We start from the raw sequence: 18,479 nt of genomic DNA on the forward strand, positions 1-18,479 counted from the left end.
TACATATTGTTTCAACTAGAGGAAGATCCTCAAAGAGAGGAAATATCCAACTAGCATCGTCAGAATTCATAGATGGACTAAGTTATAAAATCAAATAAGAATGGAAAAATCGTAGATGAAGGGGAGTTAGAAAAGAAGGGAGGAGGGGAGAGGACGTTGGAATTTAAAGTAGTAGGAGTGTATACGATAAGAGAGGGGTTTATAATTAGATATTAATTATGTGTTAATTCTTATAAACGTTTTTTTTTTTCTCTAGTTAAAACAATATGTAAACTCATTCTGGACTCACAGTAATAAACTTCTAATATATATATATATATATATATATATATATATATTAGAAGTTTATTACATATATATATAATGTTTACAATCATGTAATTAATAGGGTAAGTTTACTAGATAAATGCATAAGTAAGCTTCAGTCCAATAAATGTATTAATGTTTATATTATCCCAACCAAGTAAAAAAAAAAAAAATCTCGATATGACATTGATAAGTAGAGCTTAATACCATAAGTATAAATAAAAACTGTAAATCAGAAATTTACATGTGCAAATCTATTTTTTGACAGAATACAGATGACGTGACCCCCATCATTAACGTTAATGATGGGGGTCATGTCATCTGTTTTTTTTACCTGATAATTTTTAAATAAAATAGAATTGCAGCGCATGGGTCCGAGCCCTGATTCGGTAAGTGCCACGGCGTAATATCATAGACATTGGTTTTATAGTTTTGTCCCTGTGACCTACTTACGTGTGACCTTGACCTACTTTGATGACCTACTTTGAAACTTTTCTCTCGTAGCTGACGCTGATTCTCTGATTACGAAGTAAGAAATCTTTAACGATCGCAGGTCTGATGATCGATCTGAAATAGAATATCAAACATTCTAAGACATACTTATACATGCAACTCATACCATTCCAAGATTCAATAATAATATAACGATTTGAGTTTCGTTTATATATATATAGTTTATTTACATTTTACATCAGTGTCTGTGGTGTAGAAGAATATTTACAAACCCGTCGTATCAGTGAATTAGTGTCATTTGTTAAAAGTTTTTAGTCAGAATCGCTGAGCGTCTCCTCACACTCTAGGAAGAGTTGGGATGTCGGTCCGCATCCGTGTATTTGTCTGTCCTGTAATGTAATGTAGTAGTTTATGTTTGTTTGTTTTTTAATTGGTGTTACGAAGTCGTCGTCGTTTGGTTCCTCTGTCTCTCAGTCACTTATCGTGATTATACCCAATAACGGTGTGTCGTCGTTCAGGGTGTCCTGTGAGAATGTCGGTCCGCTTGGACTTGGCTGCGGAGTTGTTGGTGGGCATTTGTGTGCCTTGCAACCGTGCATCTTACAATATTGTGTCGGTTGTGTCTCGTCGATTATGCATTGGTTGGCTATCCAGTTTTCCACGTCGGAGTCGTCGGGGATGTCGATGTTGGTTACCTCCTCCCCTGCCGTCAGGTCCTTAAATAACTGCTTTCTAGCCTTGCAGTATCCTGCCTGCTTCTCAGGCGATAGCCCTTCTACTGCCTGTACCATGAAGCGTCTTGATGCTGCGGGTTCCTGCACGTCCTCTTCCTCCTGAAACTGGTAGCTCTGGTTGGTGTAGTTCATGACATATTGGCGCCACACCGTTAGCCACATGGTGGGGTTTAGCTCACGCACACCCCATCCCTTTAGTTCCGGCATCGGTCTCCTGGTTTCGTACAGGAACATCCTGTTGTGCATCGCTACTCGCTCCTGTGGCACGTGCCTCCAAGGATCGTAAGACACTCTATCAAATCTCCAATGCTAATGATTACTACAATACTACAATACTATCTCATTGATTACTGTACACGCAATAACCCTTATCCCTGAGTGGCCTCTGGGCCTTGATAAGTGGTGACCTCCATGTACAAAAAAAAAAAAAAAAGCTATGGTAATACATGAGACTCTTTATTCGAGAAACAGTGTGAATAGGATTCTGAATCAGAGCACCTCACTCGGTAAGGATGAGCAACAATGAATTCATAAATGCCTCGAGGGAGAGAGATGGATGGAGAGTCATAGCCGTCAATGCCTGTACCAGGCAGGACACCACTTGAATTGAATCAAGGTGTTGTCGTGATTGCGATAAAAGACTGGACAATTAAAGGTTTATAGAGTTAGTTTACAGACAATTTTGGGAGTGACAATGAGTTTTGCGATAGTTTACGGACAATTAGGGACAATTTAAGGACAGTCTTGGGTTTGCGACAGTTGAGGAGAGTCTTCAGTTGTATTCAGTTGAACACAGGTTGAACTGGCAAACATAGCCTCGAGAAAAGATACAGATGTGGATATTAGTGCTTAGTGGCACACATGCACCCGATACATATAGAAAATGTTGAAATCATTTGTTTCGTTTGAGTTTGTGTTTTGTGTGGTTTTATTTTTTATACTTGTGAACCCGTGTGTGCTCCCCCCACCCCCACCTCGGTAGCTGCCAGTGTGAAAGATGACGACACAGCCAGAAGAGAAGATGAAAGAGAAAACGACGATAGAAACAGTGTTGGGGTCCTCATTTGTTGTTGAGCAAGAAAGTGCATTGTGGTAAATGCACAAAAGAGGGAAGGAAAGGGGGAATAATGAGAGCGAGGAAGAAGGAAGAGGAGAAAATTCGGAAGAGTAACTGAGAATAAAAGAAGGTGTGAGAGAGAGAGAGAGAAAGAGGGAAGAAAAAGAGAAAGTAGAAACGAAAAAGAAAAATGTTTACGAAAAAGAGAGAAGATAATTGAAAGAGAGAGTGGGAGGAAGAGAGAGAGGGAGAGAGGGAGAGAGATAATAAAACAAAGGGTGAGAGTGAGAAAAGGGGGAGAGTAGAAACGAAAAGGCGAAAATATGAACGACAGAGAGAATAAGAGAAAGAAAGATAGGGATTGTGAGAGAGGTGTGGCTAAAAAAAAGTGGAAGAAATGAGTAGAAAAAAGGGGAAAATATTATTGCCAATCTTAGTTGAATGTGAAAATGAGAAGATAATTTGTCTTTTGAACACAATTCCGATGCTGTAACACACGTAGAATATGTCAAATATTCCCGATAAGCTCAACTGAGCCCACAACCTGTTGTTGTTGTTGTCTATCATCGCATAAGAAACCTGATCGCCCGATTGACCATTAACAGAATTGAATTGATGTAGAATGAGCACGGGTAACGGATCACACAATCGGCACAAATATTAATAACAATGAAAACTCTTGGATTACCTTAAGGAATATTATAAAGGTCAATAAACTACTCCAATTCTCTCCCTTGCCCCCATCTCTCTCTCTCTCTCTCTCTCTCTCTCTCTCTCACTCTCTCTCTCTTGTTCATATCACCCTCTCCCTATTTTTTTCTCTTTCTCCTCACTTTCTCTCTCTTACATTGTTCATCTCATCCTCTCCCTCCCCTTCTCTCTCTCTTTCAGACGCATTGTTCATATCACCTTCTCCCTATTTTCCTCTCTTTCTCTTCTCTTTCTCTCTCTCTTACATTGTTCACATCAACCTTTCTCTATTTCTATCTCTCTCCCCCCTCTCTCTCTCTTTCATACACGTTGTTCATATCATCCTTTCCCTATTTTTCTCTCTTTCACCTCTCTTTCTCTCTCTTACGTTGTTCATATCACCCTCTCCCTATTTTTAACTCTTCCCCCCCTCTCTCTCTCTCTTACACATTGTTAACTTTATTATAATTTTATATAATCTTGCCTACGATCGTATGAAATTATGGGAACACAAAACCTTTACAATTGTAATGTTTTGGCATTTTCTGAACTCTCAAAGCGCCGCCCTACAGAGCAGTTTCAAAACTAAATCTTTAGACATTAAGGATCCCAGACCAAAGAAGATAGATTCAATGATGCAATAAAAATAAAAAAATAAAAACATTCGTTTATTTTCTTAATATTAAGTTTGTGCAACTATTTAATGCTACATAGAGAAATCAACATCGCAATAATTAATTCTGAGTAAGTTTTAATTTTAACATTTATGAAAATCCTTTTCAACCGCCAAGTTTACAAAGCCTATATTTGAAACTAAAGCGAATACTGGCAAATGGAGGTTGTAGTCCGAAAATTGCCGCGAAGTTCGTTGGAGCAGACTAAAATAAAGGGGATTCACTAACGACACAAAAAAACAGGATATAGAAAAAAATATTAATTATTAAAACAATAAAATTTACAAGTTTTGCAAAACTTATTGTGTTTGCGGCTTTAGAGAAAGTCCAACTATAAAGTTCTTTTACGTCCAAAGAATTAGACGGCTCTTGTAATGTTCGTATAGGCACAAAATTTTAGGAAAGGAATTTTCCTACCTGTTGCTTCATGGACGAGCTGTGGTTAAAAGAGGAAGAGACTATTGTTCTAAAAGCGAACCCGATAAACGGGGGTCCTTGATTGGTTAATTAGACAGACCCTATTTTTAGATTGTTAGTGTATTAAGGGGAGGTAAGTGAGAATGATAACCCCCTTTTTTTTATAAAACACCAGAAAAATAAAAATGTTTATAGTACAACACATGTCTGGATAAAATAGTTGAGTGAATACTAGTCCCAAGTCAAAATATTCATAGAGTTAATATACGCATATTTGAGTATTTGACAATGTGACATTGTGTATGTGTGTGCGTTTACCTTTATTCCTGTTAGTGCATGTATAAATGTGTGCAAGTTAATAACTTAATAAAGCTGGATATGTGAGTCACTGAGTTCTTACATATTGCCGCCCTGGCCCTAAAAGGCACAGAGTGGTTTATAAAGAATACAATCTTTGATTGCTTTTGTTTGGCCAGCTGGTAAAGTCTGTTCTATTCTGACTATTTGCCTCCTCGCTTTATATGAGTTTCCAGCTCTGCACCAGCTTATTATTTTAACATGTAGGTGTTACTTTTTAGGGTGTGGAAAGATTTCCATTGGTTGAAAATATTTTTGAGTTCACAAATCCAATGTCAAGACTTCCTTGCTTTGAGAAGTGAGGAGAAAAACGAATTCCAACAAAATGAAGAAGGAAAGAGTATAAGCATTTGCATTTTAACGTTCGTGGGAATCACTTCACGATTAAGTTCTCACAAGATGTCCTGCTGGTTTGATAAGCTGACAACGATATGAGGATATGACATGAGTCTTGTTTTCGAGTGAGAGGAACGATGGTTTTTCAAATCAGTCTCCCCATTGAAGTTAGGTGAACGGGACACACAAAAATTATCTGAGCTGAATGTTTGCGATGCCTCTGTCCATCTGTATGTAAACTCATTTCTCAAGTTAGAAAACTAAGTAAGTAAATAATTAATTAATCATACAGTCTCTCTCTCCTAAGTTCATTCTCTCAAATAACACCTTGAAGAAAACTTAGAAGGTATTCCTTGTGTCATTTATGAATGAAAAGTTTATTTCGCCTAAGTTAAACAGAAGACGGTCACAGCAATTCATTCAGCAACACAGCAACAATAACAATGGAAGAAGCGATGATGTAGAGAATAGGTATGTATTAAATTATTATAAAAAAGACTTTATTCTATTCAGGTACTTGATTGCTCATCGGTGAGAAAAGTAACATCATAATTATTGTTTGATGGAAACACAGGATGAGCAATTTCCTGTTTATAAAAATGTAACATGTACGATCTTCGCATTTGTTACAATATTTTTGACATTATACAAAAGTATGTCCCCATAAATTTGGGCGATTCTAGTTATGATTATAACCAATCAGATGTAAAACAACTTTATAAAATAGAGAAAATCTTGAATTCTGAAGTGATATCTTTTCATCTGAAAACGAGAAGACCACTATGTTTTCTGCTGATCACGACTCGAGTAATTCTTTGCCTCAAATTTAAGCTGCCATTCCTTTTTGGGTGGAACTACATTTTTCAGATGCAAGAACAATTTTATAAAATAGAGTGAATCACTAATTCTGAAGTGATATTTTCCAAGAATAATTTTACACTCAAGAGCATTAATGAAAATATAAATGACTGGCAGGCCGCCCAGCGTTGCCCAGTCATAAAATTCATGTAAATATGATATTTTGATTTATGCAGATTTCATATTTATTATTAAAGAGTCAATTCTCTATTGATTATTATATTGTACCTAATATATAATAGTGATTTAAAAAGTTAAAAAAAAGTTTTTTTAAATATGATTTCAATGCCATCAGTTAGAATCAATATCAAAACATAAGTGCTCCAACCTGAGTCATTAACGATTGAGCCTTTTGTCAGATGGATAAGAAATCGTTAAAAATGAACCGACTTTAACATATAAATGTATATATTTGCGCATGCATAGATAAGCACTTTAAGTTGACTTACGTCTGTCAAGTCGCAGTTTTTTTTTTTTTCAATTTTAACCCCTTAGCAGCAATTTTTACAAATTGAATTTGTTCCACAGGCTCATATTCCATCTATATCAAGTTTCAAGTCTGTAGACTAAAAAGTGAAAGAGGAGTTTGGTAGAGACCGTTCATCGGATAGACAAACACGATCATATATATATATATATATATATATATATATATATAGTCATCCACATACAGTACTGTTTCGCTGTTTCACAGCTCATCAGTGTGGCTAGACAGGCAACTACCTCAAGTCAGGATTGAAACTCAATCGTCTGTATGGCAGTCAAGGCTCCTAACCATTACACTATTGGCGACTGCTGAACGAGTAGTGAATTTAACGATGTTTTGATATCGTCCGAAATACCTCCGCTCGATTTGTTTACACAAAGAGCGTCGCTTATAAGCTAATGGTAATTCGTGTATCACTTCTCAATATGCTCAACTCAAGGTGAGGAGCATTATAGTCATCCACATACAGTACTGTTTCGCTGTTTCACAGCTCATCAGTGTGGCTAGACAGACAACTACCTCAAGCCAGGATATATATATATATATATATATATATATATATATATATATATATATATGATCGTGTCTGTCTGTCTGATGAACGATCTCTACCTAACTCCTCTTTCAATTATATATATATATATATATATATATATATATATATATATATATATATATATATATATATATCTTATTAATATTTTTAACCCAAAAATTTTAATATATTAAAATATATTAAAATTCAGTAATGTTGATATATACTAATAAAAATTAAAGTCAGTTAATCGCCTCAATTATATAAGCTTCATGATTATCGGTTTGTATAATCGAGTATGCAGATATCATTTTAAAAAATCAAGGGATTAAAATTTTAAAAATGAGAACATCATATTATGTATTTTCATTTTGTTACAATTGTTTCATGACCATTCGGACAATTTCAAACATTATGTCATTCAAATATATTCCAAAACAGTCACTCTTCAGACGGCGAAATACACTATAATATTTTCACAAAATCTAAATCAAAATTGTCCGAATGGTCATGAAACAATTGTAACAAATATGAAAATACACAATATGATACTCTCATTTTTTATTTTTATTGTCTTGATATATATATATATATATATATATATATATATATATATATATATATATACTGGTTTTATTAATTGGGTTCCTAGATGTAAATCCAATGAAACTCACATGATTACTAAAAAGTGCTGAAGGCAGGACAGAGCTGGCCTATAGTCTGTTTATTATGCCAACATTATTGGTTACATATATGCATACATGTTTCAGTGGAGTCCCATTTCAGGGACAACACTTGATCAGACCAAAACCAGCAAATTCTCGCATTGCTACAAATATAATTTGCTTATTTCTTTCTATCCTCTGATGAGAAGAATGGCAAGAATAGCATTCTTTGAAACTCCGTGGAATAAGGACTTTGGAAATTGTTTTTTTTTTTTAGTATTCAGTCGAACAATAAATTTAATTGTAAATTTCTACTTACAGTTTAAATTTTTTTTACTCTTATAATAAGCTGTACTCCTGACACTGAGATAAGCCGACCTCTTAGCTGCAGAATTCTTGTCTGATATCCAGGCCCTGTGCAAAGAGTGCATCCGGTCTAAAATACCCTGAATTTCAATGTCATTTTCGTCGAACCAATCCTGATGTTTCCTCTTGGAAAGTCCTAGTACTTCACTTGAACATCCATAGATGGCATCCCGCAATTTCTTCCAGGACTCTTCAATATCATTGTTTATCACAATTTCGTTTAACTTCGCATCTAACTTAGAAGATAATTCTTCTTTCTTTTCAGTGTTCAGTTCTTCCATATTCAATGGCTTTGGCATCTTAATTGTATACCTTCTGCCCTTAGGTTATAGTTTCAGTGATGTCTTGCATCGAATCAGGGTGTGATCCGACAGCCAACATGAAATGAACGACTCAAAAGAATATCTCTCCTGTTTCTTTTCCGGGTTATAACAAAGTCAATAAGATGTCAATGTTTGGACCTTGGGTGCATCCATGTGCTTTTACAACGATTTGGCTGCTGAAACATAGTATTTGTAATGAAGAGTCAATGTTCACTACAAAATGACAACAAGCGAATTCCATTGTCATTTATTTTTCCCATACCATGAGCCCCAATCACATTTCCCCATGTCTCCCTGTCCGAGCCTACCCTGGCATTGAAATCTCCCATCAGTAAGATCTTGTCATGAAAGCTTACGTTTCTTATTATGTCACCAAGCTTTTCGTAGAAGTTTGTGGCTTCTACCTCTTCTGCATTCAGAGTTGGTGCAGAGCAACTTACCAGTGTCAGTCCCGTTCCAGCTGTGAGTATCATTCTAAGGGTCATTAAACGATCGTCACTGCTCCGAGGAAGAGCCTTCAGAGAGTAAGCAATATTTGATTTTATTGCAAAGCCAACACCGGAACTATGCCTCTCCCCCTCTTTCTGACCTGACCAAAAGAACGTGTAACCTGCGCCAATTTCTTTCAATTCACCTAATCCAAAAAGATGTGTTTTAGACAAGGCAGCAATGTCAATGTTGTATTGTTTCAGTACTTTTGCAACTAGCGCCATCTTCCTATCGAAAGAATCATCACTATCAAGCAATGTTCTTACATTCCGCGTTCCAAAATTGAACGCATACTTTGTATTTTGAATTGAGTTTCTGTTTCGACTGCACAATTGGATAGCCAGTCAACGGCAGCAAGATGACAAGCTTTTGTGTGAACAAGCTTTTTTTAGGGCTCTTTTTATCACCCCCTCCCTATCTAGGGAAAGCAGTGCTACATCTAGAAAAGATCTGCTTTGCCACATAGTAGAGAACACGAACTGTGCAATTGTTCACAAATTTTTACACAAGAACGGCCATCACCTACTATGCCGCCAACTGTGCAAAGTACCGACTAAAGGCCTCCAGTGCTATCCTCCACCTGCCTCTACTACCAGCACCCCATCGCCAGTGGACTTCGCCTGATGGAACTTTTTGCTTACCTTTTTGGATGTTGTAAGAAAGCAGAGTGAGCAAACTCATGGCTACCCACACAATGATTTGATTTAAGTGGTAATGGCTTGTGTAGAACCATTCACACTTTTTGAAACAGCCGATAACATCAGTTGGTGCAAAATATACCATTGAACTAATAAACAGCTCCATCTCCGGCTTTGTAATAGAGTTTTCGATTACTTAGGTAAACTGTGAACCAGACTTAAGAACCACTACCTGCCCATGAAGTGAGATATTGTGCACCAGACACCAACCTGGATGCACATATATATGTATATACACACATACACATACACACACATACACATATATACACATGCATATAAGTGCATGTGAAGCTAGTTGGCCGTTGACCCTAGGAGGGTTCATCCGCCCTTTGTAAGGTCTTGTTTTTGATCCTTCTGGGAGACTAGCCACCCTCCTCACCAGGCAAGCTAGTGGGAGAACCAGTTTAGTCGCCGGTTACCCGACCATGCAGCAGGTAGTACTGAGTTACATGGTACCAGTAGCACATTACGTGACCTGACAGATTACATTATATATATATATATATATATATATATATATATATATATGAATACTGGTATTTATATTAGATTAAAGTTTACCATTACTTATATCAGGTAAACACTGCATCTCCTTTGATTTCATTATTCTATATATATATATATATATATATATATATATTAGTAGAAATAGGATAGCTAGAAGTGTTATACATCGCGTTTGTTGATTAAAATATGGGATAATATTTCTTTTTTTTACTTTTATAAACAAAGCATATTGTCACTGAAGTGTAAAGACTACTGTGATAGAAGACAGATTTAATGGTGGCAACGTAGCTGGGGAATTCAGCAGCAAGATGTTTGTTTACATTTTAACTTAGGCATGCTGATATTGTCATGGAAACAGAAAACAGAAAAAGAAATTCCAAAAGCAAGTGGTCTGAAAAATGAGGCTGTCAAAATAGCAAGTTTATCTGGGGACTTCTACAGTGAAACGGTGAGATTTTGCTGCTTGTTGCGTGGTTCAGGAGTATTTTCATTACAAGTACATTAAGTTCATCAGAGTATATTCTGTGAAAGTACTTGAAAAAGAAGTTCAGTAATGCAACTCTATGGCGAGGCGACAGGGCTTGGAGCTTGGCATACAGTGTGGGGGGTCTATTCGATAAAACATTATTTGTTGAGAAAGAAAAGCTGGAGGTTGGTTCACCAGCTCAGATGTGGTAACAATACTTGATATATGGGCGAATTGTGGCTTTATATCTATACTAGCAGAGAGACCTGACATTGCCCAGGATTGAATGATGATCAATGAATGCTTTACCCTCCAATATTTTTATTGTCATCGAAACCGGTAAAATCGCCAATTTTTAAATCAAATCGATTGATTGCTTGCTTTAGTTGGGAACCCATCTGCAGTGACCTAGTCCAAAATATATTGTAGTCTACATTGCACTGTAGAGAGCCCACTGTTAATTTTATAAAATTATTTTTATACAAAACGGCTGGAATTAAAGTTTAAAATGCAAAAATCATGGTTCAGTTGTGCTCTAAACAGAAACATTTATTTCAAACATGCCCCTGTCATATAAAAAAAAACCCTATTAATTTTATATGCTTGGCCTTTCTGCATGTGCAGTGATAATGGCTGGAATTTAAGTTTTAAATGCAAAAGTCAAGTATCATGGTTCAGTTGTGCTTTAAACAAAAACATTAATTTTGAACGCACCCCTGACATATCTAAGAACCTACTATTAATTTTATATGCTGGGCGTTTCTGCTTGTGTGGTAATAAAACTTCTTAAATCCACTTGTGATGTTAGGCTCTATAAGTTGTTAGCTTTGGTCAAAATCGGTTGTTCTTTCTTTCATCGGATTTTTTTCAACTATCGATTATCGATACTTATCGAAGACATTCTGATACAAAACTTATATAAAAACACTGCCAGATACATAAAGTATATTTGTGTGAACTTTCATAAAAATCAGCCCAGCCATCCTTGAGTCTATAGGAGTCAAACACACACACACACACACACACACACACACACACACACACACACACACACACACACACACACAGTTCCTTTTATATTATAGTAGAGGTAGGATATTGGCCAATGTGAGAAGTTTTCTAGCATGGTTGAGGGAGCTCACTTTTATTCTTTGCAGCAGACTTGGCAGTATTTTCTATGCATTTGTTCCAATTCATGTCAAGGAGCTAGAATATTTGACTCTTGGGCAGGGTGCTATTAACCATGGTAATTGGCAGTTGAAAAAATATCTTATAGTTTTTAAAGGAAAGCAGTTTTATCTTAGTAGCATTAAATGTTACTATCAATTAATATTCCATTCAACTAGAGACTGGAGGTCATTTCCTAATGATTCGGTGATTGCCTTGAATATGTGTATGTTCCTTTTACTCACATGTCGAGAATAAAGCATAGCGTCATCAAAAATATACCATCTAAGTATAGGAACTAGCAGAGAGACCCAACATTGTCTGAGATTAGATGAGGATCAACGAATGTTCCACACTTCCTAATCTTCAAAATCAGTGAAATCGCCCATTTTTCAAACAAATCGATTGATAGCCTGCTCTAGTTACAGTGAAATGGGAGGAAACGTCACATGCCTCCCCACAGTGACTTAGTTCCCAATACATTGTAGTCTAGATTGCACTGTAGAGAATCTACTGTTGATTTTATAAAATTGTTTTTATATAATCGTTTGACTTAAAGTTTAAAATGCAAAAGTCAAATATAGTGTTCATTTGTACTCTAAACCGAAACATTTATTTCAAACCAGCCCCTGTCATATCAAAGAACCTACTGTTGATTTTCTATGCCAGTCTCTTCTGATTGTGCGGTCATAAAACTTTTCAAATGCACTTTGGATGTTAGGCTGTATAGCACTGTTAACTTTGGTCAAAATTGGACTATTCCTTCTTTAATCAAATTTTTTGCTTATTGATGTTTGATTCTCATTGGAGGCATTTCCATAGAAAACCTATCGAAGAACACTCCCATATACATGAAGTATATTTGTGTGATATATATAAAAATCAGCCAAGCCGTCTTGGAGTCCATAAGGAAAGAACTTACACACGCACAGATATACACATAGACATACACACACAAAGTGGCTTTTATATATAAGTAGAGAGATACACTGAATAGGGAAAGAGAGCAACACAGAAAATGAGTGTATCCTTTCATCTATCAAAGCATTAGGTAGCAGGTATTTCTACCCTTTTCTATTATGTGTCTTTCTGACATTCTCTTTTGCCTCACTACTTTTATTATATTCTATCTATATAATTATAAAACTCAAATGATCTTGTAACGATGTATGTAACCCACTTTCCGGTTTACGACATCCGGTTGCGCATGTGCGCATGACCTGCACACTGAAATATTAACATTATTATTTTGAAATTATTATTTAACATGGGAAGAGTGGGGTTTAAAATAACTTAAACGTAATACAGAAATGAACGATGTAAAAAAAAAAAAAAGAAGCAGATATATCAAAATTTGAATTTAACTATAATAAGTATTATGGTATCTGTTCAGTGCACATTTACCTATAAGTATGGCAAACCACTTATAATTCAGTGACTGTAAATTTTTTTTTTTAAATAATCAATTATAATAAACAGAACGACTCATAGAAATCTTTCTATATTCTTTTTTCATTTTAATATACTTTCATAGAAATGTTTCTGTTATGTCGAAAAAAAAAATACAATTTTCTTTACGTCACAAGTGTCACGCTCATGCATGAATTCCATAGCTAATATAACATACTGACCCAACGGGTCACGGGTAGTCTAGTACTATAAAATATATTTCCTATCCATTGTGACATTTATGCATCCTAAAATCAGCTGTTTGCTCCTAAACTCAAAGTTTTATACATTGGGACCCTACCCCAGAAAGTAGAGATTATATTAACTCGGATAAATTTTGATGAGGGTCACATTAGTACATATTAGGACAATGATGATGTTTGACCATCGCTTGCGAAAGTGACCATGTTCATGTAATTGTTCTGTAGCTTCAAAGATGGCTTGTTAGACTGATTTGAAGTATTTCCCGCATGTTCTACACTTGTGAGATGATTCTGTATCAGAGGTGCTGACTGCTCTGTCTTTTCTAATGTTACCTCTTGTGTTCTTTATTACGTACAGATTCAGCAATTGTAGCCCCTTTGTTGTGGCATGCCAGGAACATCTGTCTTGGGTTAGTTTTTCCCATGACTTAGAATACAAACCGAACTGTTGGAGGGAGACTTTCAGATTGTCCTTGAACCGTTTCTACTGTCCTCCTGCGGGTCTTTTTCCTTTGGACACTTCACTGTAAAGGAGCTGTTTTAAAAGCCTTGAACAAGGCATGCAGCATATATGACCTGCCCAATGCACCTGGCACTTCTGTGACATGGTGTGTACTTACAGAAGATTTGACCGGGCTTAAACCATCTGTGTCTGGTATCTTGTCTTGCCACTTGATTTTCAACAGTCTACGGAGGCAAGTCATATGGAAATGGTTCAGTTTCTTGGCATGTTTGGCATATACAGTCCAAGTTTCACAAGCGTACATGAAGATGGTAAGAATAATGCTCTTCCTTTTACGTTTCTGAATTTTTGAGATGATGGTTGAGTTTTTGTATTATTTGGATTTTCTGAATACTGTTCTCATTTTTAGTGTTATTTTCACAAAAATGAAGCAAAAATCATTACATGCAGAATTAAAAAAAAAACAACGTTACTACAATGAAACAAAAAGTATTAAGTTAAAATTTTAGTTTTAAACTCCTCCTCATCCTCCTCATCCTCATTGTCAAACTTCGGAATCTTTCTGTCAAACTTAATAATCTTTCTGTCAAACTCGATAATCATTCCGTCAAACTCAGGAATTTTTCTGTCAAATTGGATAATCTTTCTGTCAAATTGGATAACCTTTCTGTCAAATTCGGAAATCTTTCTGTCAAACTCAATAATGTTTCTGACAAATTCGATAATCTTTCTGTCAAACTCAATAATGTTTCTGACAAATTCGATAATCTTTGTCAAACTCGGGAATCTTTCTGTAAAACTCAATAATCTTTCTATCAAATTCGATAATCTTTCTATCAAATTCGATAATCTTTCTGTTAAAATCAGGAATTTTTCTGTAAAACTGGGGAATCTTTCTGCCAAACTCGATAATCTTTCTGTCAAACTCGGGAATCTTTCTGCCACATTCGATAATCTTTATATCAAACCCGATCATATTTCTGTCAAACGAGAATATTTCTGTAAATCTCGAGACCCTTTCTGTCAAACTCGATCATCTTTCCGTAAAACTCGATAATCTTTTTGTCAAGCTCGGGAATTTTCTGTCAAACGCGGGAATCTCTCTGTCAAACTCGCTAATCTTTCTGTCAAATTTGAGAATCTTTCTGTAAAACTTGATAATCTTTCTGTCAAACTCGATAATCTTTTTGTTAAGCTCGATAATCTTTCTGTCAATCTCGGGAATTTTTCTGTCAAACTCGATAATCTTTCTGCCAAACTCTAGAATCTTTCTGTTTAACTCGAGAATCTTTCTATTAAACTCGGCAATCTTTCTATCAAAGTCGATAATCTTTCTGTCAAACTCGGGAAATCTTTATGTCAAACTCGAAAATCTTTTAATCAAACTCATGAATTTTTCTGTCAAACTCGATAATCTTTCTGTCAAACTCGATAATCTTTTTTTCAAACTCGGGAATCATTCTGTTAAACTCGATAATCTTTTTAAGCTAGATAATCTTTCTATCAAACTCAGGAATTTTTCTGTCAAACTCGATAATCTTTCTATCAAGATCGATAATATTTCTGTCAAACTTTGGAATCGTTTTAGTTGAATACAGAAATCTGCATAGAATGGAATCTTTTTTTTAAATTTGCTTTTGTTTCGTGACTGGGTAGAAATTCTAAGTAATTAATTGTATTTTGCATGTCGCCCGCACTGAGGATTGGACCTCCAACCTCTAAAAGAGTGTAACTTTACAAATGGATTTTACCAAGTACTTTATCCGCTATGCCACCAGCCTTTGCTTCCTTTTGTTTAAATGTTTAAAATGTTCTGACAAGGATTAAACTATCTTTTACTTCCCTTGTACCAGATTAAGCTGGCCCAAATGTCGGTTATTTTATTGGACATTTTTTATCATGTTAGGCTGGCAAATGACCATTCATTAGTTTTTTACATCATCCGACGAATAATTGAATTCAAAATTAGAATCAGTTTATTTATCAATACAATTCTGTGAGTTGCTTACCAATTTCGCATCTCCTGTTGCGCCATGGCAGAGCAAAATCGAAACATCCTTGCTCTAAATATAGTCCAAAGCTTTTTTTTTTTGTTTTTATTCCAAACTCGAAATTGCTGTGATGCAAATGAATACAAAGTGTAATCAATGAAATAAAGCGGTACACGCCAAGGACGAAAATGATTTTCTTTTGTTTTGGCAGGGTAGGAAAAGAAGGTCCATAAAACTCTGCTTACTGCAGCAGAACTTATAGATCCAAAATTGATCTTAACGTGACTTCCCACCCCGCAACCCATATACGCTGCGGACAACTATTTACTTTATTCTCTTAGAATATTAAAACAAAAAATCATTATATGCAGAATTCCCAAGATTAAATAACGTGGCTACAACCAGGCAACAAGTGTTACGCTCAAATTCTGGTTTTAAACTCCTCCTCCTCCTCCCTGTTGTAAAACTCGGGAATCTTTCTGTCAAACTCGGGAATCTTTCTGTTGAACCCTGGAATCTTTGTACTGAATTCAGGAATCTGCACAGAATTTCGGCCGGAACCCTTTATTTAAATATCTTCGGGGGGGGGGGGGTAGCATGCTCTCGTTTCCATCAGCCATGACTGGGTAGAAGTCCTAAGCAATTTGTAATCGCATTTTGAGTGTTTCAAGATTGAATCTTCCACCTTGTGCAGATTCCCGAGTTTGACAGAAAGATTTTTAGATTTTGATAAGATACACCTGAAGAAGGTCGGAGGTTACATCGGTCGAAACGTTGTGGAAATAACATTCAAGATGAGAACAGTAGTCTGAAAAAGTCTAACTTTTTAATCTCAAAATGTTAGCAGAAGTGAAAAAGAAAGAAAGAAAACGTCTCAAACTGGAAGGTTTAAAAAAAAAAGAAAACAGAAAGAAAAATTATAAATCCAGAAGCAGAAAAGAAAAATAAGAAAAGAAAGTGTTCCATTATGCAAATAAATTCGTGTCTTCCCTTTTTATATTCATCAGCAGACTTTGTATGATGGGACAGATATATATTTACAAATGAATGCACGTTGATCCTTATTATAGAGTGGAGGACATAGGGAAAGAACGCACGTGCTGTAATTTCCCACACTGTCTGCCAACCTCATATCCCTGTGATATCACCGCAGTGTTGAATCCTTTTTACAAGTACTTCCATAGAATGTGATTTGACGAACTTTCTACACTTCTACCCCTTTCCTTAATGAAAATACCACCCCTTCTTTGTAGCGGTCCGTAGCTGTCGGAAAATTTTCTACTGTAATAGCTTCTTTTCTTGTACTATTCGTCTTTGGAATTCTCTTCCTGCTTCCTGTTTCTCTGGTCATACCAACATGCAAAAAATTTGAATACAATTTGAACAAGCATCTTGCTGCACAACTTCTCACTACACTCCAGTCCTCTTTCATAAATCTCACTCCCATAACAATGGCTCCTTACTCTTATATATTGGGATCCTATGCCAGTAAGTATAGATTATGTTAACTAGTATGAATTTTGGTAAGCGTTACATAAGTACATGCCAGGATAACCTAGCGAGAAACAGAAATTAATCACTTGTAGTTAGTGTGATTGAGACGCGGTTCAATAATCAGCTTCCTAGACAAAACACGCCAGAAATGCAGGTGGCGAATGATATGATATAGAGATTACGCCATGTGTTCGAGGAATAGAACAGAATTTCTAGCAGTTAGACTCAGGAAGTGAGAAAGATGACATGCATTCTGAAAATGTAAAGAGAATTTTAGTGAATATTGCCTCAAAACTGTCTGTACGTCGATCATTTTAAGACTTAATAAATAAGAAAATTGTGCGAATTTGCTTTTTTCCATCTTGTATTCAACGTTCTGAGAAGAAAACATAATTGTTTTAAAACGATTGTAATTTAAACGATTAGGTAGAGCGGAAAACGCTCTTTAAAATGATATATAAAGTAAAGGTATTATAATGAAAACTTATTCTAAAATACATCATTTGAAATCGAAATTTTAAATTCTGCAAGAACTTTCTTCTCAACCTAATAAAAAAAACATCAAAACCCAGGGACAACATTTAGTAGACGTGTCCATGGTGTAAACGCGGTATTGTGGTGATTGGAACTAGTTTAATAGAATAGACCGACAGGATAACGCGTGACTTCCATCCCACCCAATTTGGCCTTGTGCCATATTCGTTGTGTAAGTTTTTTCAATATTTTTGTGTAAAATTGTTTGTAATTATTACGCACGAATAAAAAAATAAAATCATTGATTTGTTTGTATCATCCTTCTGCTCAGTACAGGCAGTGGAAGAAGTGAAAGAAAGAAAGAAGTGAAAGAAAGAAAGAGAGAAGTGAAAGAAAGAAAGAAAGAAGGAAAGAAAGAGAAAAGAGGAAGCTAACTAAACGGAAAAAGAAAGGGAGTAGCTTATACGTTAGTAACTTTTTTACATTCGTTCATATTGCATCTTTACTTCAACTACAACAGTATTACCAGCCTTAGCTATTGTGTGGCCTTATGCACAACAGATTGCGCAGGGCCCTGCGTGGGTAGGGATAGAAATAATGACTGAAAATTAAGATTAAAAAAAAAAAAGAATGAGCGCAGGCCCTATGAAAGCGTGGGGCCACTGTGGCCGCATAGGTTGCAGTGGTCTAAGGTCAGCCTTGAGTATTACATTTTGTATAAAATGTTTTTAGCTCAAACAGATTTTGAGGAACATAAGTATTTTAAATGTCAACTAAAGATGATGCTCACGTAATACAACGAAGCTATGAAAACGGC

This window comes from Euprymna scolopes, chromosome 20, assembly GCF_053919585.1.
Source record: "Euprymna scolopes isolate OS-2025 chromosome 20, ASM5391958v1, whole genome shotgun sequence".
Lineage (NCBI taxonomy): Eukaryota > Metazoa > Mollusca > Cephalopoda > Sepiida > Sepiolidae > Euprymna > Euprymna scolopes.